The 27,559-nt window shown below is 43.1% G+C and overlaps 1 protein-coding gene across 2 annotated transcripts in view; it reads left to right on the top strand.

Annotated features, from left to right (window-relative positions):
• The window catches only part of BPTF (bromodomain PHD finger transcription factor), a 3,500,764-nt gene that overhangs the window by 2,409,369 nt on the left and 1,063,836 nt on the right, over nt 1-27,559 (top strand). The window lies entirely within an intron of this gene.

The following is a 27,559-nucleotide window of genomic DNA, read 5'->3' as shown; positions in this document are numbered from 1 at the left end:
TGTCCAGGTCTATGTTGTTTTCTGTCATGTATGTTGATTAAGTAAGCCATACAGAAAGTTAATAATCATTAATACGTCTGGCATCCTGTAGTGGCAAAGCATTGATGATCCAGTTGTTAGGTGATAAAAACGCATTTGGTAATTATCTGTTTTATATGTTGAGTAGATTTGGATACTTATAATTTTTTTAAGCTGGTATGTATTCTTCATGAGGACTAAAGTGTACAGATTAAGGTTAAAGGATGATTCTTGGAACCTTTTAGTTTGTCCAAGGAATACACATCAGTTGTGTGATGTTCGTCATATTTATCAGTGCTGCAGTAGTCTTGGGTGTATGGGTTATAGTCAGTCAAGGATATAACAGCCAGCCGTCATCCAAAGCTTCAGACCACCTGTGACACCCGTCACTGGCCCAGTAATTAAGGAACCTCAGTCCTCACCACTAACACCAGTGAGGGACGTGCACATTGGGAGGATGAACAGTACACACACAGTAAAGTACAATTTCCCTTAAAAGCACACAGAGATCACAGTCAGTCTGGGGCAGATTACTCTATCTCCAGATCCCCAATAAGACTCCCCCTGCCTTGTACTGCAAATACTCAGCACGAGGGCCTCCCTATCATGGTAAGGTTTCATCATGTTAACATGGTACAGTTTGTCCCCCTGCCTAGCAGTTCTGCCGTGTAGTTAAGATCACTGACCTTCCTTACCACCTTGTAGGCTCCCTCCCAAGCTGCCTGCAACTTGTGTCTGACAGGAATGAGAACCATTACCTGCTGCCCTGCAGCATACTCTCTGTATTGAGCATTCCTGTCATACCAGACCTTTTTCTGCTGTTGGGCTTCTGCCAGGTTCTCCTGAGCCAAGCCCATGAGTTCTGTGAGCCTTGTGCTGAGGTTTAGGACATATGCCACAACAGACTCCTTGTGGGATTCACACTCCCCCTCCCACTCATCTTGAATTAAATCTAGAGGCCCCCACACCCTATGGCCCATACAGCAACTCAAAGGGTGAAAAACCTGTGGACTCCTGGGGAACCTGTGTGTAAGCAAACAACAGATGGGGCAAATATTTGTCGCACTCCCTCTTAAACTGGTCTACAAATGCCCGTAGCATGGTCTTGAGTGTAGAGTTTAACCTCTCAACAAGACCATTAGTTTGGGGATGGTAGGGGGTGGTCTTTAGCTGCTTCACCCCACAGTACTTCCACAGACAAGCCAGCAGGTCTGACGTGAAATTGGCACCTCTGTCAGTCAGTATTTCTTTTGGGAAACCTATCCTGCTGAAAATCTCTTAAAGCATTTGCCACCTTTTCTGCCTCAATGGAGAACAAAGCCACTGCCTCAGGGTATCGTGTAGCATAATCTACTACCACTAGTATATACTTTTTCCCTGTGAAACTTGGGGTACGTGAAACTTGGGGTACTGAAGATGCCCCACAATATCCATAGCTACCCTCTGAAATGGATCTTCAGTCACAGGCAAAGGCTTCAAAGGAGGTTTCAACTTGTCTCCTGCCTTGACTACCTTTTAGCACTGCTCATATGTCCTGCAGTATCCTGTTACATCTCTGGAAATTCCAGGCCAGTAGGAGTTCTGCATAATATGTCTCTTTGTACGTTTTATGCCCATATGACCTGCAAAGGGAATATCATGGGCTGTGGCTAGAAGTGCCAGACGGTAGGCTCTGGGCACTACCAACTGCTGTATTTTCTCACCTGCTACCCCTCCCTCAGGGGTCCATTCTCTGTACAGTAACTCTTTGTTCCAGTATACAGATTCCCCCGTTCCCTTGAGGATCAGGTGCCTCACTAGCTACCTGCCTCAGGCCTTGTAATGTAGGGTCTGAGAGCTGAGCCTGTCTCAACTCTGTCTTAGTAATCCTTCCCAGCTCCCCTTCCACAGGAAGTCTTGCATCCTCTGACAACAGTGCCTCACTGTAAGCCTGGGTACTACTACTCACCTCTGCCCTTGCAGTCACTCTGTCCAAGGGAACATCAGTATCCACAAGCAGCTGTGGCTGACCTTCAGTTTCACTGCTGCAGGGTAGCTCCCTCCCTGAAGTAACCACCTCACCAGTCCTGGCTGCCAGTGTGCGGTCTGTATGGGTCTTCCCCAGGCTACCAGACCCCTATGCTTGTCTCCAAGCCTGACTGCCTGTAACTGCATGAACACACAGTACTGCATTATCAAAAACATTTCCTTTCAGGACATCTGCAGGGATATCCTCAAACACACGTACTTGCTGGCTTCCTTTTCCACCCTCCCAGTCAAGGTGAACCCTAGCCAAAGGTATTTTCAATGGGGGCCCTCCTAAAGCCCTGACTGGCGTAGACTGCCCAGGCAAGTAGTACTCTTGTGTAACCATTGCAGGCTTCACAATGGCTTATGTCAGAGGCTGTGTCTGTCTTAGCAATGGTCTCTTTGCCATTCACTAAGATAGGATATAACCTCTTGTGGTAGTTTGGTACCCTTGTTGTCACAAGACAACTTACTGTTGGCATTTTGCCTTTCCCACTTACTGGATCTCCCACCTTTTGTTCCCCACCTTGCCTCTGTCAACATCTGTACGCTACATGGACCCACTGGTTGCATTTAAAACATATAACCCTAGGTTCTGGACGTGTACCTGAACTAGTGGCTTCCCTTGCTACTAGCAGATTCTGTTGGGGCAGTCTGGGCTGCCCACCATGGGTTCCCTTAGAACCATGAGAAGCACTGGGTGTCCCTTTCCTGTACAGTGATGCCCTGCTTGCTAGGTATAGGTCTCCTTTCTTCCCTAACTCATCTACAGTAAGACATTGTCTATCAGCTAACCAGGTCCTCATGTCCTCAAGCAAAGTGCTAAGGGCTTGTTCCCTCACCGCAAGGTCTGCCAGCCCTTCAAAAATGGTGACCTGACATCCACTCACCCACCTATGAAAATAAGTGCTTAGTTCAGCAACGTATTCACACAGACTTTCATTTGCCTTGCGTCTGTGCTCACAGAGCTTTTTCCTGTAAGCTTCAGGTGTTAGCTTAAAAAATTCTAGCAAAGAATTCTTTACAACATTATAACTTAAAAAGTTATGATCAGACAGTTTGGGTAGAACATTTACAGCTTTACCATGGAGTTAAGGGAGTCAGGAACCATACCCAGAGCCCTTGGTCAACATTATACTGTTTACATACCCTCTCAAACATATGAATGAAACTATGAAAATGATTCCCCTCTGTAAACTGTAGAAGAAATTTACTGACCTTTGTTGCTTCTGTAGTTCGGTTACTCCCTTCCCCATTACCTCCATGACTCCTGCGAAGAGTCAGCATCTCCTTTTAATGTTGCCTGTGCCTCTCCTTCACGTCGGCTTCCAGGCGTAGCAGTTTCTCATTCTCCTCACTCTCTAGACACCTCAATCTCTCTGCTGCTTCCATTTCCAAATGCTTGGCCTCCAACTCATCTCTCTCTAACTCCAGACAGATTTTTAAGTCCTCTGTAGAAAGGTTGAGCTGTCCATTCTCTGAGTGTTGTACATCTCTAGGGTCAGTCTGATCATCCTCCTCCTTGTTATTCTTGGATGCAGCTGTGACCAAAGCTGCAATCATGTCTGCCTTAGTCAGGTTTCCATGCACCAGTCCTTTAGCCTGGCACATCTCAGCCAATTGGCTCCTTGGCAGCTTGCCATACTCCTCTGCTGACATGCTTGCATGCTCTCCCTGACTAATTAAGCTAACAAAAGAAATAAAACAATTGTGATCTGAACTCTGAATGTTCACAGTGTGGCTGATTTAGAGTACAAAAACACTTTCAGTGATCACTGTACACAAGCTACAGGAATTCAATATCCACACCACTACAAGCCAATTAATATGTGATGTGGCTAACTCACCACTATCAACCAATTAATATTTGATGTGGATATCCCACCACTGCCACCAGTTAATATGTGATGCCCATGCACTGGCCCGGTAATCAAGGAGCCTCAATCCTCACCACTAACACAGTGAGGAACATGCACATTAGGAGGATGAACAGTACACACACACAGTAAAGTACAATTTCCCTTAAGAGCACACAGAGATCGCAGTCAGTCTGGGGCTGGTTTTCCCTTTCTCTCCAGATCCCCAATAAGACTCCCCACTAGCACAGCTGTAGAGTGGAGTCCTTAGCCAGGGTTCCAAGCCAAGACCTCCCAGCACTCTGTCTGTCCAGCCAGTGCTTCATGTCCCTGCCTAAGTAGCTCTCACACACACACACACACACACACACACACACACACACACACACACACTTTGAGATTTGATTTTTACACAAACACACCTTTGGGGAAGGCTGGCACAGGTTTACTAGCTATGCCCCCTTCTGCCCAGACCATAAGGTAGTTAGCACTGCCACCAAAACCCCTACTTATCAGCTACTATAAGGCCCTTTCCAAAGGGTGACCAATTCCACTGTGTAATGTTACTGTTATCCAAATGGTAAGTGTGACCAAACTTTTAAGGTATTCTAGAGTGGTCTGTACAGTGTTAGCAAATACATGCAAGTACTCTAAGAGCTTAAATATCTGTAAGCAACCCAGACACAATTTAAAGGTTTAAATATATGTAGTAATAAATAATAAAAGCACAAGACAATACTCAGCACAGTGACAATATAGTTCAGAAACACAGGAAATACTATAAAACAGCATTGCAGGACAGTCTCAAATAAATATAGAAAACATCTACACTTATCTTGCTATTTTCCTATTTCTAAGATAAACTGTGTTCTAAATAACTTACTTACAGAGCAAGGCAACATGCTGGTGAGATGTTAGCAGGAACAGAACAAAATACAAAATGAACTCTTAAATTGATAATGCACATTACTGCTGAATCATCTCAGATTACATCATTCTTGTCACCTCTGCCTACTTTCCTAGGCTAGCAGGAACTTAAAATTTTAACATGTCTTTGTTAAAAGTGCTTCTGTCTCAGAAGCTTGACTGAACTGGAAGTCGTAAAACAGTTACTTTGGAAAACTGTAATTACCTCTGTTTCCAGACAATAGGAAGAACCCCCTAGCCTAGACATCCTGTCTCTTAGCTTGAGATAAACTGACTTTATAACATATCGTAAAACTCTTTAGTTATCAACTTCTTTTCTTAGAGTTTTACAAGTTAACTCTGTATATCTCAATTTGTACTATGAAACATACATTCACATAGGCATAGTGTTTATACACATTTCTGCTCTTTTACAGCAGGGTTCACTGTGATTACAACAATGAAGCTCAGTACAGAACACACAGTTTTCTTATATTTTTAAGGCAAGCATACAAATCATATTACTATTCACAAATGACATAATTATTTACAAAATTCCAGCTAGCTGGGCTGGCAGCATCTTGGTTTATCACACCACCTCTCAGGTGCTTAAAACATTAGGCAGCTCAAGCTTATTTACTTAAAAACACAGGTTTGAGTGCCAAGCCTTCAGAGCTTTCCTGCCACCGAAGACCACTCCTCTGGGGGCTTTTGAGGATCAGTGTTTGGCTTCTGCTGTTCCTTTGTGTGCCACAAAAGTTCCCTTTAAGAAAAAGCCTTCCACATGTAACAAATCATATTATCATAGGAGGTTACTAGGCTAATGGCTGTGGGACCCTTACAAGCCTAGCCAAGAGTTTATCCCCAAAAGAGAAACCTCAGTCAGCACCTGTTGCCCCTGTCGGTGAGGGACACAGGTGGAACCCCTGGGACAGATTTGTGGTTGCCCATCCACTCATCAAGGTTGTGCTTGAAGAAGGTCAGCAAAGTACTTTGTTTGATGTGTATGGGGAGTCTATTCCAGAGATGGGGTAGCCTTTGGGAGACAAACCTGTCTCTCCAGCAGGTTTTATTAATGTCACATATTAGATTTAAGCCTTTCGATCGGGTACTACGCGAGGAGTTAGACTTATGGATACGGAGCATGTATAGTAGAGCAGGGTCTAAGATTGCCTTGTAGGCGAGACACAGATCACCTCTGAGCAGTCTGTACAATACAGAGTAGAGTAATCGTGATTTGAGCCTCTCCACATAGGACAGGTGTTGGAGGCCATGGATTTTCTTTGTGAGGTATTTATGTGGCCTTTCCAGTTGGTGCAGGTGTTTGGAGAGGTACATACCAAACAGGGCATTGTACTTAATTATTGGCCTAATGAGGGTGGAGTAGAGAGAGGTAATAACTTCCTTTTTTCTAGATGCAATCCCTTAACTTATGAGATGAACCAAGTAAAAGGCTTTTCTGACCACTTTTGCTAAATGATGGTCAAATGTGAGATCGTTGTCAACTTGTGTACCCAGGTCTCTCACCACAGGTTATGTGCTTAGGGGGTTGCCGCTAATGTGGTAATCAGTAGGGGCTTTATTTTTTTGAATGGAATGATGATACATTTTTTTTGCATTTAACTTAAGGCCATGACTTTGGCACCAGTCATTTGTTGCAGTGAGACCCTCTTGAAGTATGTTAACATCATTTGGGGAGTCAGTGACAGCACACAACTTACAGTCATCTGCAAACTTGGTTGGCCACAGGCCTTTTGTCTTTGCCTGGACCCCTGAGAAGTAGATGCCAAACAATAGGGGTCCCAGGTCAGATCCCTGGGAGACACCACTAGTGACAGGTCTGCTGTCAGAGGTAGTGGCATTTATTTTGACTTTGCAGGTCCTATCAGTGAGCCGGTTGGCCACTCACCTGATGAGATAGGAATTTATGCCAATTTCTGTTAGCTTTTTGATTATGCCCCAGTGGGAGGTTGTGTCAAAGGCTTTGGCCAAGTCAAGGTAAGCTGTATGTACTGACTTTCCCTCATCTATTGCCTTGTTGACAGTCTCAAAAAAGTCAACCAGGTTCAACAGGCAAGATCTGCCCTTGACAAATCTGAACTGGGTGGGGTCAAGTGCTTGTAGAGTGCCTATATCTTTGTTTATGAGATCCATAATAATACGTTCCATGGCCTTACAGATCAGACTTGTCAAGCTAATGGAGCGATAGTTTCCAGGGTCAGTAGTGGCACCAACTTTGTGCAAAGGGATGACAATGGCAGTTCTCCACTCTGCTGGAATGAAACCTGTACTTAGGCTATGGTTGAATAGGGTGCTCCATGGTGAGGCTAGGTCTTGCTGGAGATTTTGCAGAATACAGCCTGGGATACTATCAGGTCCCATGGAAGCTGTGTTCTTTGCCTTGGATAGGGTCTTTAACACTTGATCTACAGAGATGTGAGGTGTGGGGCAAATATCGGGGATGTTGAATGGGCCTTGGGGGACAGGGGAGGTGACGTTTTCACTGAACCTGTCTGCTAGCAGGTTGGCTGAGTCAACAGGATCAGTGTAAGTGGTACCAATAAGAGCTTTGCCATGGAGGTTTCTGACGTAACTGAAAAAGGTTTTGTGGTTAGCCTTTGTTTCGGAGGATAGTTTTGATTCATAATTGGCTTTGGAGGTTTTCACTAGTGATCTAATTTGCTTGTTGAGGCTAAGGAGGGAGTTTTTCCAATTAGGAATTTGTGCCTTTTTACCCTTGGACAACAGTTTCTTCCTTTTATTGTAAATCCTGTTGATAGAGGATGTCCACCACATAGGTTTGTGTTTCCTTGAGGAGCAGGTTTTAGTTCTGTTGGGTATGGCTGAGTCCATGCAGTTGTACAGGTGCTTGTATACTGCACTGGTATACTGTTCGGCATATTTGTCTGCATCCTCTGAGGGGGGAACAGTAGTGTGAAGCTACTAATACCTTCCCTTAGAAGGTTGTAGTCAGTTTTTGAAAAAAAAATGTTTGCCTGGTTACGGCTGGGGGGGGTAGACGGGATAGACACTTCGAATGAGGCAGACCGATGATCTGATCTCACCAGGGAAGAACTTATTATGGGGGTGGTGCAGCGGTTGCCCATGTTGGTGAGAACCAAGTCTAGAATGCTATCTCCACTTGTGGGGGATGAGACAAGCTGGTCTAGTGTGTTAGAACTGATGAAGTCAAGGAATCATTAGGTGAGTGCATTAGAGCAGGAATAGTTCACCCCAGTTTATGGTAGGGTAGTTGAAGTCACCAAGGATCAGGGTGTTAGGGGGTACCTTGATGGACTCAAGTCCAGGTAGGAGGAGTGGGTGTCCTGAGTCATGGAGGGGGGGGGTCTACAGCTGGCTATAACTTGGATAGTCGTCTTGCCAATTGTCAATTGCACCTGGAGAAGTTCTAGTTCATCATGCTGGCAAACCAGTCTGGAGATGTGCTTGTCTTTATTGAAAGTAGAAACTTGGCCACCCTTAGTCTTCCTGACCTAATTTTGGGGTCAGAATGTGTGAAATGAGGTATAGTATGGTAAGGCAGGGGTGCTCTCTGCAGCCTTGAACCAAGTTTCATGACTGCACAGATGTCAGCGTCTTCCAGTGCTAGGAGAGCCTCCAGTGAGTGCATTTTCAGGTTAAAGCTTCTAACATTAAGCAGCATGACCTTCAATTTGCTTTTTGACAGATCTTTTATGTTGGAAGATTTGTCTGTGGGACATTGCCTAAAAAGGCACAATGGGGGAGGCAAGAGCCTTGGCCAGAATCCTGAATCCCGGGGGGTGACAAGTGGAGGCCATTTCTGGCAAAGCATCGAGGCCTGTCAACCTTGTCATCCCAAGCAGACAGATAATGGATCCCCTTGGAATGACACCAGAAACTAAGTCAGTTGGTTAATTATTTTTGTTGTATTGTTTTAATATACTTTCTTGGTTAGGAATATAATTGTTTTAATCTAGAAGTTTGTGTTTTAACAGACTGTTATGAGACTTAACTTTTTAAAACAATAATGCACTTTTTTCCTGCCACATTAAAAGTAGATAAAAGTAGTTAATGTTTTTTCTGTGGAGAAATTGCATTTATTTTACTTTTTGAAGCTGACAATTTGTATTAAAGTGCCTTTTACTGGAGAACAAAGTGACTTTTAACAACTTAAAATTTTTACTGGCTTATGCTGCTTGTTTTCCCTGGAAAAGAGGCACCATCTTCAGCTTGACCATGGATAAAAAAAAAAAACTGCTGGTCCCATAGTTGGTCCTTCTTCCAGCCACAAAAAGAAAATGTTGGACAAAAACCCTTTGCTACCACAGCAGGCTAACAGTTTGCCTCAGTCATAGGTGGGTGACTCTGTTGTGGACAAAGCTGGTTCCTCAGACTACTCATCTTTTTCCCGGAATCCCTCTGGTGTAGCAACTACAACCAGTATGGATTGGCGATAAGCTAAATCCTCTGCAGCTGTTGGGGTCCCCTCATTTGGGTAAGGGAGAGAGCCACTCTTGTCGATCCTGGGAGAAGCAACAGGGAAGGCTTTTCTGTTTAGTCATAATGGTGTGCCCATCCCTGGAGAAGCTGTTGCTGTCATTAACAACACTTTTGTCCCCATTTTTCCCAGCAAAAAGAAACTGAAAATTAAGCAATGTATTTGCACCTCCTCAAATTTCTGTAGACAAGAATAGTATACTAGATCTGACTCAAGGTCTAATTTAGGCTGTTGATCATTCTTATAAGATCATTTCTAGTAAAATAAATAGGGGTGCCTCTCTCCTTCAGATGCAGGATTTTGATTTCTGATTCAAACTCTGAGGAGAGCACAGTATCTGATTTTCCCTATGGGGGTTTCTCTTTCTCTGAGACTGTTTCCAGAATTTGCAAGTGTTTTCAGTCTGAGAACACTGAGGTTTCACAGTCCCTCAGAAAATACTGTAAGTTGTTACAGATGGAATTTCCAGAACCTTCACCCATTCTTCCAGTGCTGCCAACTTTGGAGGATGTGTGTTACTGGCTGCAGTTTTCTGACAGACTAATGCTCTTAAAAAGGCAGACTGGTTGTATAAAGTTCCTCAATCTTTTAAGTCTTTATACACTCATTCCTAACCTGACCCAGCAAATATAGCTTTAGTTTATCCTACTGCTGCTAAACGTTTAGATAATTCCAGTTGTATGCTTTGTGACAAGGATGGGACAATAATTGGTAAGTGTGAGGTGAAAAAGATGTATGCTTCTGCAACTTTGATTTTCAGAATATTAAATTGTCAGGCTCATATGTTAAAGTTTATTCAGACTAATTGTAAAAGTATGAGGATTGTTTTGTCTGCAGTTCCTTTTTTGAAGGAAAAATTGCTTTAAATTGTTTAGTTTCTTCCATTTTGTCAGGTCACAACTCATTGTTTAAAGTGTATATATGACACTGTTGATCATTCTTCTAGGGCTATGGCCATTGGTACTGTTTTGAGGAAGTTTGCCTGGCTGCTGCTGATAAGAATGCAATTTTACATTCTTTTAGGTAGAGATTTAGTTTTTGGTATTTAAGTTGCAGATTTTATCAAAATGTGTAATGAGAGGGGTAAGCTGATGCAGGGAATCTCTTTTAAGATTGTTCAGCCCTCCTTTTCCAAATTTTCCAAGGGATTCTGTAACTCCTGAAATAATGCTAAACAGACGTTTAAGAAAAAATAGTAATGGGGTTCCAAAAAGAATACAAGAACCCCAACAAAACCAAGGACTGTCCAACAAGTCAGAACGACTGTTAAGGGACTATGCTCACCCCCCAGCCCCTCCCCAGCAGTCCGTTTTCCCTTCCAAATCATTAAGGTTACAGATGGCACTGAAGGGAAATTCCTTCTTTTCAGGGGAGGTCATTCCTCATCCACCAGACCAGATTCCGCTGGGAAAGTACTAGGCTAGCTGCCCTTCCAGGGCATTTTCAGCCTAATCAGTTTCTTTTTTTGTTCTAGAATTAACCTATCCCATTTGGCAATAGATGGCCTTACCCATCCCACTCTCCCCTGCTCCAAAGCATTCATTCACCACAGATGCCTTGGACTTTGCTTGGGGAGTAGTTTCTCAACTCTCTGGATCATGTTTGGTCCCCTAGACCTCTTCAAGTTGTTACAGACAATGCCGCAATTATGTAGTACATCAACACGCAAGGGAAACCAGGTCATTTCCTTTGCAGACTAGTCATGTTGCCTTGGGATATAGCTTCACAGCACATTCTCACTCTAAAGACATCCTGTATCCCACCAGAGCAAAACTGTGTGGCGAGCAAGATGAGTGAACAAAGGCAGACCCTCACAGATGGAAACTAGATCAGGGGATCATCCAAAATTTGATCCATCTATGGGGAGTTTCTCAGGTAGACACCTCTGCCTTCTCTAGGAACAATCATCGGGAAAAATTCTGCTATAGGATGCCATGAAAGAAGGCTTGGAAGTCAGATGCCTTTTTCTTTTGTTGGAGAGGAATGATCTGTATGCTTTTCACCTTTTACACTGATATCCAGGGTACTTCTTAAAATTCAGAAGAAATCCCCCAAAATTATTATTGTTTGACTCCCTTCTGGCCCAAGCAACAATGGTTCTCCTTTCTTTTGGAAGTGGCCAGGGGCAGTTGCCACAAGCGTCCTTACAGAATGGGTCTACTCACAAGAACAGGGGTGTTTGATACACCCCGACCCCAATCAAGTTCATCTAACTTCCTGAGTGCTGGGGTTTTAATTTCCTTTAGACACCTCTTTTTTGAATGCATGCAGCAGGTGTTAATGAGGCAAGAAAGCCTGCTACTTAAAGTAATTTATTAGCAAATGGAAAAGGTTTTCTAGTGTGTGACAACAACACAACCAACACCATTCAAGGCCAGTGTTTCTTTGGTTTTACAATATTTGTATGGGTTACTATCCTTTGACCTTTTTTACCTCTCCATCACGGTTCATTGGTTTATTTGCCATTTCAATGTGTATGCCCATGAATTATCCTCCTGTAATGCATTTTCATGTCAAATGTTTTTGAAAGGAGTTTTGCATAAGATAACTCTAAGAAAACCAGTGGCTTCTCCTTGGGATCTTAATTTTGTGTTGGAGAAGCTAATGCTTCCTCCATTTGAACCAGCTTATCTGGCTGATTTAAGATTATTTACATGGAAAACCTACTGATTGCTCTGAACTCTTCAAGAAGAGTTGCAAGCTCTTGGGGTGAGTCAACCCTGTCTCATTTTCCAAAGAGAGAGGGTTTCTTTGAGAACTAATCCTTCTTGATGCCTAAAGTGGTATCTGAGTTTACTTTAAGCCAAACAGACCATCTCACTGTTTTCTTTCATGAACCTAAAAATGTGGGAGAAAGGATACTACGTGTCTTGGATGTCCACTGAAAGCTCAGGTAATGTCTTGACAGAACAAAATATTACAGATCTTCCGATTAGTTTATTTCTTTTGAAGGTAAAAAGAAGGGACAACTTTTGTCAAAACAGACTATTTCAATGTGGTTGTTACATGCTGTTACCTTTTGTTCTCGCCATAACAGATGTATTCTAAACAAGGTCATGGTCTACTTTACCAGAGCCTTGGCTTCATCTGTGGCTTTTTTGAAAAGGTTCGATTCTGTAAGTATTCTAAAAGAAGCAACTTGGTCTTCTCTTAATACTTTCACAAAGCACTACAATTTTGATTCCTTCCCTAGGTCTAGATCAGGCTTTGCTAGGGCCATTCTCCAGGGGCCCATGGACCCCTCCCCCCCACCCTCCCATATGTTGCAAGCAAGGGTAATCTACCCATATAGTTGAGGATATTGAAGCACTGACCAGTATGATGAACATTGTACAGTCTTGTGAATAAACTTACCATAACAGTAGATGTTCGAATGATCAGTACTGCAATAGCCACTCCCTCCCCCATTTTGTTTTTTTGATTATGCCAAGGTGTGTGCGTGTGTATATGTGTGTGTGTGTGTGTGTGTGTTGACAACACCAACGCCGAGGATGCCATGGGGGGAAAGGCTGTGTGTATGCGGTAGTAGCGACGGAGGGTGGGAGGGAGGGTAAGTGAGATTGACGGTCTGTGGGGATAGGGGATAGGGTGTGAGTTAGGGTAGGTTAGGGAGGGGTGGAGGTGGAGTTAAGTATAGGTTTATAGGGCGGGATAAGGAGTTAGGAGTTTAGGGTAGGGTAGGTAAGTATAGGACAGTGTGCGATAGTAGCGGACCTTAGGGGGGGAGGTTGGGCTTTTGTGTGCTTGTGTGTTGTGTGTGTGTGTTGTTGTGGGATGTGTTTTGTTTGGTTTGTTTTAATTTTTGTTATTGTGGTGTGGTGTGTGCATTGGTTTTGTTTTCGTGTTCTGTGTGTTATTATCGGTTATGTTATGTTTTTTTGTGTGGTGTCCTCGCTCTAATGTGGTATGGTATACATGGTGTCGGTGGTGTGTTTATGTCAGTTCCATATATATATATATATATATATATGTACATATGTTAGTCCTAGCTATATCTTCTCAGGGCTGAGAATCTTCCCCCTCTCAGTTGGCATGAAAGCGGTTAAGGACTTGGTGCTCAAACTTCTGTTTTTAGGCAGCTAATAGGGAATGTTTCAAGGTATAAAATCAGTTTAGCTAAAACACAGGTGATAAATGTAAATTACAGCTCCTCAAAGTATGTGCGCCATACATTTCAAGATCTGTGGCAACATGACACTTTTAACTATCTAACCCTTAATGTCGCAACTAACTTTAAGGATACAGATGACATCTCATATAGAGTATAGTGGAAGAAATCAAGGAAATGTTTTCCCGTTGGAAATGCTAAGTTTCAGAGTTTGATCAAAGAAACCATTGATAAATATGGCAATGTTAGTGGAACAACAGGTAGCATACTTGCCTTTGGTACAGAAAGCTGTCTGTTCTATTCGCACCCCAGTAGATGAATTGCTGACACTGCATTGCGGCATAAGGAGGATGCTGAACTCAAGAGTGTGCTGTCCTTTGGATGAGATGTTAAACCAAGGCCCCATCTCTTTCAGTTATTGAAAGCTCAGGTGGATGTAAAGATCCCACGGTACCTATGAAAAAGAGTAGGGGTCCTTTATTTTATACAGCATAAAAAAAGTACTTGCCTATGTACAGAATGCACATATTTACAGGAGCGAGCACACATGCATACACATTTTCTTTTTTTTTTTTGTCTATTTATTTTTTCTTATGCATTTGTTGTTCTTCCATAATTCCATAATTGACCCCTCCCCACTCCTTCCACAACCATAATCCAGTTTTTCCCCAATATATCTGACAAAATCCATTTTTTTTTTAAGAATTTTAGTTCAGTCTTTCATTCCAAGTAACCTGTATTATGTAAAATAAATTCTTATCTTCCTCATATATTCTTTCTTTTTGCTCTTATAATGTCCATACATAATCATTTTCATATCTGTCATTTGTCATTAATATTCGCAAAAACAATTTTCTTCACACGTTTTTCCAGAGTTTCAACATTGTTTTACATTTCAAAAAAAATATGATCTGTTGTCTTTTCCTTGCCACAAAGTAAACACTCACTTTCAACTTTTTATATGGTATTTTCCCCTGTACTGGTAACTTACTTATTACCAGTCTCAGTAGGAAGTCCTGACACACTATCATCTTGGTGCATCACTTTTTCCTGACATTAATGGCTTTAACCACTTCTTGGAAATTTTTACATGGATTTACATAATATTGTTTCATCTCATTATTATACCATATCATGCTGTTTTTATTTATATCATCAGTTTTTATTTTCTATGTTAGTATTTTTGCTTGATAATTTTTAATTTCCTCATTTACATATTCTTTTTATCATTTTCTTGTTCTCTTCATCTCTCTGAACTTTTTGTACATATATTTAAACATTTTCACAATTAAATTCTCATTCTCTTCCTTTATCCACTTTAAATCTCTATACAAGTTTAAAAAAGCAGGATAAACAGCTGGATTTTAGTAACTCCAGTGTTCCTTCATCTTCACCCATGTACAACACACCTCTTCTCAATGGGCTTAATATTGAACTCCATATGAAGGAAAACACCAATTACACAATTTCTTTTTATATTTTTGTGGGATCATATAAACATTTCGCATATGTTGTTTTTCCCATTTACAAATAATTCACCAGATAAACCTTTTTCTTGAATGCTTATCTATGTGTCCTCCACAGAGTACATATTTCTTTCATTTTTTTAATCAAACTCTCCCATTCCATCATAACTACATAATTTTCCCTAAATTTTATCCCTTGCAAAGACACCTCTTTCATTGAAAAATACATGTCCATAATTATCACCACGTCACCGTAACCCTTACTTTTATCTTTATTCAGGGTCATTCCCATTTCCTTTAAACATCCATTCAGACAAGCTTAGCACTTCCCTCATACATATTTTGTTCTTAGCAGCTACAACTGTAATGTCTGCATATGTCATAAACTGAGGAACTCACCACCCCCTTTTGCATCACACATCTAGCATCTTTCATTTTATAAGCTGTTTCACTCACTATTACATTCATTACAAGTGCAAATAGTAGTCTACTCATGGGACACGCCTTGTATCACACTTAATGCACATTTCTATACTCAGCCATCCATTCTCTAAAATACTCCCTGTATTATTTGATATGTTGACATACTCGCTGTCTTAATTATATTAACTATTTCATACTTCTCCATAACATCACAAAAAGCATCAGTGTCTAACTGTATCAAATGCCTTGCTAATGTCACCTATCATAAGTTTCATATCTTCCCTTTTACTTGTATTATCATCCACAGTTTCTCTCACAACCAGTAATAATTCTTGATATCCCTTCCCGTTTATACTGTATGTACTTCTTTCCATAATATCTCTCATGCTTCCTTCCATTCTCGTCTGCATTATTCTCATAAAAATGTTATAATCTGCGTTTAGTGTGAGGAGTCTCCCAGTTTTTCATTCTTCTCATCTTTCTTCCATATAAATTTTAAAAACCCACTAAATAAAACACTTCATAAACAAACCTTTCTTTCAGCCATTCTTTCAGTGCATTTACAAAACACCCTGTGTCAGTCCACTTATTTCTTGTTCATTCCATACTCTATACTCAAGGCTCTCCTCAGCATGGAGAAAATCGATGTTTGTGCAGTGACGGAAACCTGGTTCAAGGCTCAAGAGATCACCCCAGCACTGCCAGGTTACAATTCATATCATACCTTCCGGCCTCAGTTACCAGATCGCAGTACAAAGGGCGGAGGTGTATCCATATTCATCAAGGATACCCATATCTCCAGGTTAGTAGCGCAGCATGATGCCCCAGAGATCATCCATGCGCAATTATCAGCAGGCAAAACCACATTTCAAGTCGAAGCCAGTTATAGATCGCCCACCATGTCCCAAGATGCTCACTCTGCATTCCTTGAGACATTGGAAAATATAAAGGTCCTTCCCAACACCATAATCTTGGGTGATTTCAACTACCCTGGTATAGACTGGGCGAACTACCAATGTTCCAACTCCTATGCTCAGCGATTCATAGAATTTATAAATTCAAATGTCCTTGAACAACTAGTATGATCCCCCACTAGAGGGGACAACATATTGGATTTAATCATCACAAATATGGGCGCCCATTGTACCACACCCGTTGTCACTCCCTCCTTGGTCAGATCCGATCATAAACTGATAACCCTGGACATCCTCACCCCTCCACCTCCCCCAGTCAAAGAAACCATAGTCAAAAACCTATCCAAAGCAAACTTCAAACTACTTGCATCCGAAGTGGAAAGCTTCACTATTCCCTTGCAGAAGAATAATGATGTACAGGATGCGGAATCCTACACCAAGGCACTCTATATGCATCTTCAGGATTGCATGGACCGTGCTATCCCAAATAAAACCAAGACTCCTTCCTCAAGCAAGAAGAAACCAGTCTGGTGGACCCCGGCCATAAGCAAACTTTACAATAAAAGGAGGAGACTTATACAAAAAAAGGCCAAATCTCAAGTAGGAAAATCATCCCTGATCAGCATTAGTAAGAAATTTGAGGGCCCTCATCAAGTCAACTAAAGCTAATTTTGAAAAGAAAGTTGCCAAGGATGCCAAGGATAACCATAAGGCCTTCTATGGCTACGTCAAAAACCTAAATGGCAACGCTCAGGTCTGTTCTGAGCTAGTACAAAATGGAACAAAATACACTGACCCTTCTGACATTGCCAACATCTTGGCTGACAGGTTCAGTGCAAATCCCCCCCCCCTTCACCACCTACAGGGCCTATTACCATTCCAGGGGATTGTGCAAGTCCAATTATTCTGATACGTTGGTTAACAAGGCTCTATCTAAAGCTAGAAACACTGCCTCCATGGGACCAGATGGTGTCCCAGGCTGTGTCATACGTGAGCTCCAAAAGGAATTAACCCCGCATCTTAATACCCTGTTCAGTCTCAGCCTCTCCACAGGATATGTGCCCATAGAATGGCGCACGGCAACGGTGGTCCCGCTACACAAGGGTGGGGCCACAACTGACCCTGGGAACTACCGACCAATAAGCCTGACCAGTCTGATCTGTAAGGCTATGGAGCGAATCATTATGGAACTCATAAATGGAGAGATTGGGAACCTCCAGTCGCTGGACCCCACACAGTTTGGCTTCGTCAAGGGAAGATCATGCCTCCTGAACCTGGTGGATTTCTTTGCGACAGTTACTCAGGCTATAGATAAGGGAAAGGAGGTACACACTGCTTATCTTGACCTTGCTAAAGCATTTGACACCATTCCCCATTCAGGTATTATTGATAAGCTCACCAGCCTGGGCATAAACCCTTACATCACAAGATGGATCGCAAACTGGCTCTCAGACAGATCCCATAAAGTAAGAGTAGCGGGATCTATGTCCGAATCCAGACCAGGAACGAGTGGTGTGCCTCAGGGCTCTGTCCTGGGGCCCCTCCTGTTTGGCATATACTTCTCAGAAGTACAGGCAAGCACAGAAGGGCTGTGGCTGACTAAGTTTGCGGACGACTGCAAACTGGGTGCTATAATAGAGTCTCCGGCCGACATGGAGATCCTCCAGAAGGGCCTAAATGAGACTGATGCATGGTGTCAAAGCCATGGTCTCAAGCTAAATGCAAAAAATGCGTAGTAATCCCCTTTGGAAAAAACAGAGTACCCGCAAACTACAACATAGGAGGTAATCTCCTGAAATCTGAAGAAGAAATAAGGGATGTAGGGACCCAAGTAGATAGTCAGCTTTCCTTTGATAACCATGTTGCCAAAGTGGTTAGAAAATCCTTCTATGTGACCCATCTGATCACGAAAGGGTTTGCATCAAGATCTAAGGATGTAATGGTGCCCCTCTACTCTTCCCTCATCAGACCCATTATTGAGTACAATGCACCAATTGGAATGTACCTGGCTAGACATCTCCAGCAGCTGGAGAGACCACAGAGGTACCTAACCAGGAGGAATACTAGGCCTCAAACAGTTGCCCTATGCAGCACGATTGAAAAAGCTAAGACTGTTCTCTGTTGCATACCGCTTTCTCAGAGGCAATCTTTGTCTAACGTACAGAGCCATGTCCATCCCAGAATTGTTGAACATGCTCCATCTTAGCAAAACCAAATCTACTCGAGCTACACGCTCCAGGGAAATAAACCTCAACACAACAATGAATAGAACATGCTGGTGGGATAGATTCCCTTTGCAGAGACTTCCCTTACTATGGAACAGGGTCCCGATCTACATAAGACAGAGAGCCCCTCACTATCACTCTTCAAGAGGAACCTTGATGAGTGTATGGGTAACAGAAAGTTCACACCGGGGATCACACCAACAGCACTACTAGATAGGGGCCAAGGGTACTAGCTGCTAGTACATGGGTCTAGGGAACTACTAAAGGGGCGGTGAATACCGCACAACGTGGCTGGGCTAATGTATGCCTTCGGGCAGATAGCCCAGTACCAACCTATGAACCTATACCATCTGGGCCTGATACTGAATCAACATTTACTTTCCTAAATGCTTCATTCAAATCACTAACAGCATTTTTTCCCAAAATTTTACTTAACTTGTTCTGGATTTTTTTTTTAATTTCCTTTCTTATTTTTTTCTTTTTACTCTTATACATATGTTCTACATGTTGTACTACAGTACTCATAATTTGCTTGTGTTCTTTTTTACCTCTCCTTTTACTTTTTTAATTTCCATCTTTATACTAATATCGTCATTTACTATTTTACCCAGTTATACATATACTTCCCTTCTCCCTTGTAAACTATATTCCTGCCTAAACAGTAATTCCTTATTTTTTCTCAATTCCTTTTATATATTTTCCATACCATGATATTCTATTGTATTATTCTCTAAATTTTCTATTACATTTCCCATATTTCACTTATTTTCTTACTTCATACTTCCATTGAAAAAAAGAACACTTTTTGTACTTTTTAAATTCAGTTCACCAATTTATACCAGTTTTTCTAGATATCCTTCATGATTATATGATCCTTCCATAACTACAATGCTTCCCACTCTCCAGTTTCATCCCATAATTTCTCATTTATTCATTTTATTCCCTTTCATATTTTAATATACTCCCTTTCTGTCATTATCTCCATCCATATTGCTAAATGATCTGAAAAAAAGTCACAACTGTATCACCATCACCATCTGCTACCCTCATACCTTCCAATAATACAATACAATCAGTTTCAGATTCAAGTACCCCCCTTGTACACGTCCGTTGACTTTTGATATCATACAGTTAATTTACCACATATTATTCCTGTTTTTTTTTTACATCTTTCCATTTCTTTTTACATTTTTCTTTAAATCACAGTTAAAGTCTCCTTCAGTTACAATTTTTATGTTGACAACTACATGGTCTAATACTTGATGAAATAGGTTCTCTCTCTCCTTGGTAATTATGTATGTATATAATGCTATATTTCTATAAATATGCTTTCTACACCTCACATCCACAACAGCTAATCTTCCTATCCATACCAATATTCTATCTAGTGTTTTCACTTTTTTTTCACACAACACAGCCACTCCAGAGCAATGTTTGCTTCCTGAGTTCCATGTTATATTTCCACCCCACAGCTTTTTCTGTTTACAGTCTTTCTTCAGTTATCATGAATCTTTCATCACATTTAGCACACCCATTCCAGTATCCCAGTTTTTCGTAGTGTTAACACTACTGTTCACATGTACCGACAGTACTCTAAAGTTGTTGCTTTTCCTTCTTAAGTTTAGGAGAAATATTTTAAATGTTTGTTTTCTTATTTTTACTCTTTCCCCATTGAATATTTTTCCTTGGGCTTATGTGCAAATAATTCTTGACTATCAGAATCAGATTTTTCACTTGATAGAACTTCAAAAAATTATTAGTATCAATCCCCTTCTCCTGACCTGTTTTCCTGAAAGCACTTTCTCCCTCTCATTTTCCTCTCCATATATTTTTATTCTCCTACAGTTTCTTCTCTACTTATTTCATCCTCTCCTCCAGCCTCTTGTCCTTCCTTGTTTACATTTTCTTCCCTTTCCATTTCTTTTTCATTGTTTACTGTTTGTGCCCCCCCCTTTTTTTTTTTTATACATAACTTGCATTCAGGCACACACATTCTTGATGTATGTCCTTTCTCTCTGCATTGGTTTGTTCTTTGTCACCCACATTAATTAAATGAAAAAAAAATCCTCTCAAAATAAACATGATTTAGGCTGGCCAGCATATCTGCCACAATAACAACACTTAGCAAGTGTTTTGCCACATTTCAAAACAGCTTCCAACATCCATCCTCCATTCCATAAGTTTTTTCATCTCTAACTTTCACAGTATTGTCAACAGTTTCAGACCCTGCATGCATTTTAACATAGTCTTCTTCCAGTTCAACAGTTCTAAATTGCAGAGTATCTTTTATAATTTAAGTTACTACCAGAAAACAAATAACCGTTCCTTGGATAAATGTCTTTTTGTTACGCAGTTCCAGTTATTTTGCCATCAATCCATCAGTTTCACATGTTTAGTCACAAAAAGCTTCTGTCACAATACATATTAAAGATTGAATTTCTTGAACTTTAAAATCCAGAGCAGTTACCAGATTGCCCCATACATAAGATCGGTCTGTTACACTGTCATATTTTTTCTCTGTTGGTCTTCTCTTCTTTTTAAAAACAGTTTTACTTGCAGATTGTTTTTACTTTCCTTTCATGCCTGCTGTCGATACCTTCTCAGTTTGTTGCTGCTTTCCTGTAAACTGCTGCATTCTGTGCTGCCATATCACTTCTTCAGCACTTCTGAAAAAGTTATCTGACATCTCACCTGGTGAAACAGCAGAACTGTCACCTGGATCATCTTGCTTAGTTATTTTAACAGAACATCATCTGCAAGCTAGTTGTGCTATCTGCACCACTTCAACAGACGTGCGTACTTCCTTCTCCACAGAGACAACTAATTTCTGCTCATTTGTAATATCCATCACAAAGGAATATTTATTTACATTCTGAAGCTCCATATTGAACAAATATTTCTATAAATTCTCACTTTCCACTTTTGAACTCTATAGCCTTTCTCTCCTCCATGCTGCTGCTTCCTTTAGGTATCTTCCTTGCTGCTGTAGGAGCCCTCCAAAGACCTCTAGCATCTCCAAAAGGTAGGTAAAGTTCCCCTGTGCTCTGGCTAAATTTCTTCTAGTAGTATCAATACCACCTCGTGTCCCCTGAAAATAGGCTACTAACCTAGTAGGACTAATCTGGTCAACAAAGGATAAATAAAATAAAAATATATTTATAGGGCTAGTATGTTTATATTTCTTCTGAACAATACCAGCAGATCTTCCCAAAGGATTTTTTTGTACTTATGAAGAAGAAAAAATACTTGAAATTGCCTATAACAGGTTGATGTTAGTATGGTTACAAGGTGCACTAGGTCTCCCTTATTCACACAGGTATTGGAGGGTAGTGCAGCTAGGTGCACTCTTTAAATGGCATCAACCAAAATATACAGTGGTATAGAAGAACTTATTGGAAGAGTTGATGTACAGCCACAGGAAATGACCAGTTTGCCAATTTTGAGAAGAAATGGATTAGGGGACCTTGAGATAGACATGGCCAAATTAGTAAGAACATGTTTGCTAGGGGATTAAAACAGCCTCATTAGGAAAAAAGGAAACCTGAAATGTTTTTCCCTTAGAAATAATATGGGTTGTGGGAGTAACAGAAAGAGAGAGAGAAGTTTAGCTAGAAAAAAAAAAGAACTGGGTAGAAATTTGGGAGCAACTTCTGGACTGCAGGATGTTTAACATGATCAGTATTCATGGATAAGTATGTGGCAGTTAGGAGAAAGTTATTGTTATTTGAATTGCTGCATACTCAGTACCTGAAATTAAAAATATATGCCAGCAGTTGTTTGGGGAAATTGATTCTTATAACGAGGAATAGAAGCCAAATGTTTAAGAATTTAACAGGCATATTATATAATATATATTTGGGGCAAATATGAAATCTAAAAATAAGTTTTGATAAGGAGCCAGTGAGAAATACATTGGGTACCAGGTAGGTGAGGCAGTTGGGAGCATATTTGTATGGCACTAAAAAAGTGTACCAGGCAATATCAGTTTAGGATCATCAACTTGTAATATCCACATAACACTGAATCAGTGGCATACAGTCATCTTGAAGGAGATACAAGACTCTATGCTTTAAGATCTTTTGTTAATGTAGTAAAAAAGCTGTAACAAAAAATGGAAGCAGCTGGTATTCCCAGGTATTAAAATAGTGGTTGAAATAAGAAAAAATATATGGTTTGGATGATGGTGGTGGTAATGATAGGCAAAAGGTCATGTGTGGATGGGAAAGCTTTTGTTAGACTTGGGAAGAAAGTGTATGTTGCTGACACTACAAAGAATTGTAAACTGTCTGGTTCATTTATTAGTTGTTGCTTTTGTCTTTGTTGAACATGAAAGCTTGTGGTTAACCTTCCCTCTTCTGGGGGAAAAAAGTTGAATACCTCTTTTTTTATTGCTGCTGCTTCTGAGAAGATTTGTTTGGTTATTTTCTCAAAATCAAAAATCATCCTGAAGATGTTAAAACAGAAGTTGTACATTCTCACCTAGAAAATGAAGATGTAATGTGATCCTATCTCGCCTACATTCTCTACAGATGGGTTCGGAGCCGATCCTCGGCTCCGACTCGGCCGTTATACAATAGAACGCAGTCTCTTATTGGCTGAGTCACCTCATATCCCAGGATGCACCACCACTACTTCCCCAGATCTCGTTTGCCGCTTTCCAGCATAGACGTGGTCTCGGACTTGGCTGAGCTAAGTACCTCTAGTCAGAAACATTTTCTGTCAAATTTTTCTATAAAACTCACCCAAAAGCTGTTTTAACGGCTAGTGTTGTTGTGTGATTGTTTTTGGTCCCCTTTTTGTGGAAGATTGTGTGTATTTGTTGGTGAAAGGTTCCGTTTTAGTTAGAGGGGCCTAGCCCTACCTTAGGCGTTTAAATTAGAGCCTAGATTGTCGGTGTTAACTGTTTTTTGTCCTGTAATTGTTGTTAATTTTTTCTTTAAAACCATGTCTAAAGAGCATAGACCTTCCGGTTTTAAAAAATGTGTTAAGTGTGGTTATAAAATGTCTATAACGGATGATCATTCCTTGTGTGTATATTGTTTAGGTCCCAAACATCTCCAGGAGTCCTGTAGCGTTTGCCACGCTTTTTCCTCTCGAGTCCTCCAAGAGAGGAAAAACAAATTGATCTTAAAAGGGCTCATTGCCCCTTCTTTTGAGGAAGCCTTATCTTCCTCTTCTTCTCCTACTAGCAAGAAGAAAAAATCTTCGGCTTCGACCAGTCCGTCGGATCCGATAGCAAAAAAGTCTAGGCAGGCTTCTCCGTCGGCTCCACGGACTTCGGAGCCGAGGGCGGAACGGTCTGCCTCGATGTCTCCAGCCTCGACTTCTCTGGCTTTGGAGTCGAGAGCTCGGGCATCGAGAGGCGTGTCACCTTCATCGGCTCCACTGCCTTCGAGCCGATGGGGGTTGCCCGCTCAGACACTTCCACTTCGGAGCCGAAGTCCACATCGGCTCCAAGGGAGATTGCAATAGTAGTGGAACCTCCCTCGGCGCCGATACGCCTCGAGCCATTACGGAGCCGGTCCCCCAGTCTTTCGGAGCCGGCGGAGAAGTCGACTCGGACCCGGTCGGTCACTTCTCGTTCTTCGAGGATGTCCGATTCGGACGTAGACAGGGTGCTTCAGAAGCTTTTCCAGTCACCGGTCTTCGCAAAATTGATCTCGGCTCCTGCCCAGTTGGCTCTGGAGCCGATCTCCCATCCTTCTACTTCCATTCCTCCTCCGACAGCCTTGGTGCCGTTGGAGTCGGTGTTGGTGGATCCGGTCGAAGTTATCGAGTCGGTTCCGACTCTAACTTCAACCCCGTCCCTCGGGTCGGGGTTCGGTATGCGGACCTCCTCAGTCGGCCCCGGGGGGGATGCTTCGGATCCGATCCTTTCGGTTCCGAGCCTCCCTCTAGGTGCGTCGGCTGCGGGGGCTCCGGTTACTGTTGTGGCCTCGGGGACGGGACCTTCCCAGGATTCTGGGGGTCCGGCCTTCGATGCCATGAGAAGTGCTTTAGCCAAATCCTCTGTGGCCACTTCGACCTTTCCACCACCACCTTCCTTGGGCATGGAGACTGGCGCTTCTGGAATCCCCCTGTCTCGTGACAGCGGAGCCCTGGGCCTGAGGTTACCCCCATTGGGGGTTCCTTCTTCCTGGAGGTTCCTCCGACACCCTCTCGGAGGAACCGCCCAGGAAGAGACAGTGTAAGAGGAAACACGTCGACTCCTGACGAGTCCTCACATCGGATACCGACCTCGATGATGCGGAGGGGTCCCCAAAGTCGTCTTCGAAGATGTCTCCTTTGCGGACATTCTGGAAATCCTTAAACAACGAGGCGACTGGCAGTCCAAACCCCTTCCGCTGAGGAGTCGGTGTTCCTCAAGGCCTTCGGGCTCAGCCCTCCGCCTCCTGGGTGTCTCCGCCCTTCAATGAGCTTCTGGATTTGATCTCTCGAAGGGCGTGGGAACACCCGGATTCTGTGGAACCGGTGCCAGCTCGTCCCAATAAGTTTCTCTCGTCACCCCCGGACAAGGATTTTTTATCTAAAGGTGTGGCTGTAGATGCTATGGTGGTGGCATCTGCCACCCAACAAGATGTGGCAGAGGCTTCGACGTCCATCCATCCCCCTAATAAAGAGTCTAGGAGCATGGATCGGTACGGCAAGCGTACCCTTTCTTCAGCGACCTTTACATTAAGGTCTCTGAATTATCTGGCACACTTCACCAGACTACAGAGGGATCTGATCAAGGAGCTGTCGGATGCCCTCTCCGGTAACTTACCTGAACAGTTAACACAGATGGTTAACTCTCAGTTGGCTACCCTATCCTCATTATCTAACTCGTCCATGAGGCTCATTTCCTATGCGGCCGAAGGAGCGAGTAGAGCGTCTGGGACAGGTGTTGCTCTACGGAGACAAGCCTGGCTACGCCTGTGTCATTTTGCAGAGGCCTTTAAGTCTTCCTTTGCCGACGCCCCCTTTGATGGGTCCTCGTTGTTTGGACCCAAGGTAAAGGACACTTTGACTCGCTGCGAACAGGAGGGTAAGACCTTGGCTGCCGTAGGAGCCCGCTTTTCCACTCCCCTCAGGCCTTATCCCAAGGCCCGAAGGGGAGGGAAAATGTGGTTCCGTAAGTCTCAGAAGCCTTACTCATCGCAGCAGAGCGATCCCCCTTCTAGAGGCAGAGGAGGGGGAAATTTTTCAGGGAGACACGGTCCCAGAGGCGGCGGAGGCCCCCGCAACACTGGAGACCGCGAGTCCTTTCGTGGCTCCTCCTCCTTCCAGCATCCCTGAAGGAGTACCCGACTGTGCAGCTCCGGAGCCAGTCGGGGGTCGTTTCTCGAAGCACCTAAAGGCCTGGGAAGATATTACTCAGGACCAATGGGTGCTTCGAATCATTGCCGGAGGTTACTCCATCCCCTTTGTTCAACCCCTCCCACCAGTCCAAAGAATCCCAGACCCACCACCCAGTCAACGGGATCATGCAGCCAACGAAGTATCAAAGCTGCTTCAAAAAGGAGTCATCCAACCTGTCCCCGCAGACCAGGCCGGATTAGGGACTTACTCAAGATTCTTTTTGGTTCCAAAAAAAGACCGGGGACTTGACTCAGCAAACTAAATCGATTTGTAAAAAAGTCCAAATTCTGGATGGTCACTTTACAATCCATTCTCCCGCTTTTGGAGAAAGGAGTTTGGATGTGCTCCATAGACCTCAAAGACGCCTACTATCACATTCTGATGGATCAGGCGTCGAGGAGACACTTACGCTTCAGCCTAGGAGACAGTCATTTTCAGTTCCGAGCACTGCCCTTTGGTCTCACCACAGCCCCCAGGGTGTTTACCAAATGTTTGGCAGTCGTGACTGCTCACTTGAGAAGTCTAGGATTCCAGGTGTTTCCATACCTAGACGACTGGCTCCTAACTGCCGCCTCCAGGCATCTACTCTTGGAAAATTTAGCAGCCACTATCGCACTGGGCAAATCCTTAGGAATCACCTTCAATTGGTCAAAGTCTGTATTGCAACCATCTCAGCGTATTCTGTTTATCGGTGCAGAAATAGATTCAAGGCAGATGCGAGTCTATCTCCCTACAGAAAGGATTGCGACGCTTCAGTCTCAGGTCCGGGCCCTAATCCTCAGACGTCATGCTCCAGCAAGAATGGTCCTACAACTGTTGGGCTCCATGGCAGCCACCATTCTTCTGGTCCCCTTGGCAAGGTTGCACATGAGGATACTTCAGTGGCTCCTCTCAGTCCAGTGGTCTTATCAGGACCTTTCCCTCAGTCACCGCATTCTGATCACGGACACGTGCAAACAGGATCTTCATTGGTGGCTTCTATCCCCCAATCTGAATCAAGGGCGACCCTTCGTTCCCCCACTCCCCTCTGCCACGCTGACTACGGACGCCTCCCAGACAGGGTGGGGGGGTCATTATCTGGACAGGTCGGTCCAAGGCACGTGGCGCCCCGACGAGAGTCTTCTTCATATCAATATCCTGGAGATGAGGGCGGTGCTTTTAGCGTTGCAAGCACTGCACGATCACCTCCCCCAGGGTACAATTGCCATTCAATCCGACAGCATGTCGGTAGTCTGGTACCTAAACAAGCAAGGAGGAACCAGGTCCTATCCCCTTTGCAGAGAGGCCATGAGAGTATGGGATTGGGCGATTGCTACCAAGCGTTTCCTAATGGCAACGCACATTCCGGGGAAATCCAACGTGATAGCCGACAGACTGAGCAGAACTATTCTCTCCTCACGAGTGGTCCTTGAACAACAGAGTGATAACACAGATTTTCACAAGATGGGGAGTCCCTGTTGCGATCTCTTCGCAAGCCCCCTCAATGCGAAATGTCACCACTTCTTCACTCTGGCCCCAGTTTCGGGGGAGCCTCCCAAGGACGCTCTAGTCCACGCTTGGCCCTCCGGTCTGCTATATGCCTTTCCACCGGTTCCCCTTCTCCCCAAGGTGATTCAGAAGGCGATTCGCTTGAGAAGCAGAATGATATTAATCGCCCCATACTGGCCTCGGCAAATCTGGTTCCCCTTTCTTCACAGGTATGCATTGGAGGGTCCTTGGTTCCTGGACCAAGTTCCAGACCTTTTGACTCATCAGTCAGGACAACTCCATCAGTCCCTCCATTCGTTGAAGTTGACAGCCTGGCTACTCCTCTTCCAA

This window comes from Protopterus annectens, chromosome 10.part0 (genome assembly GCF_019279795.1).
Source record: "Protopterus annectens isolate FY-2018-M chromosome 10.part0, PAN1.0, whole genome shotgun sequence".
NCBI classification, from domain to species: Eukaryota; Metazoa; Chordata; order Ceratodontiformes; family Protopteridae; genus Protopterus; species Protopterus annectens.
This window is presented reverse-complemented; position numbering and strand designations above follow the sequence as displayed.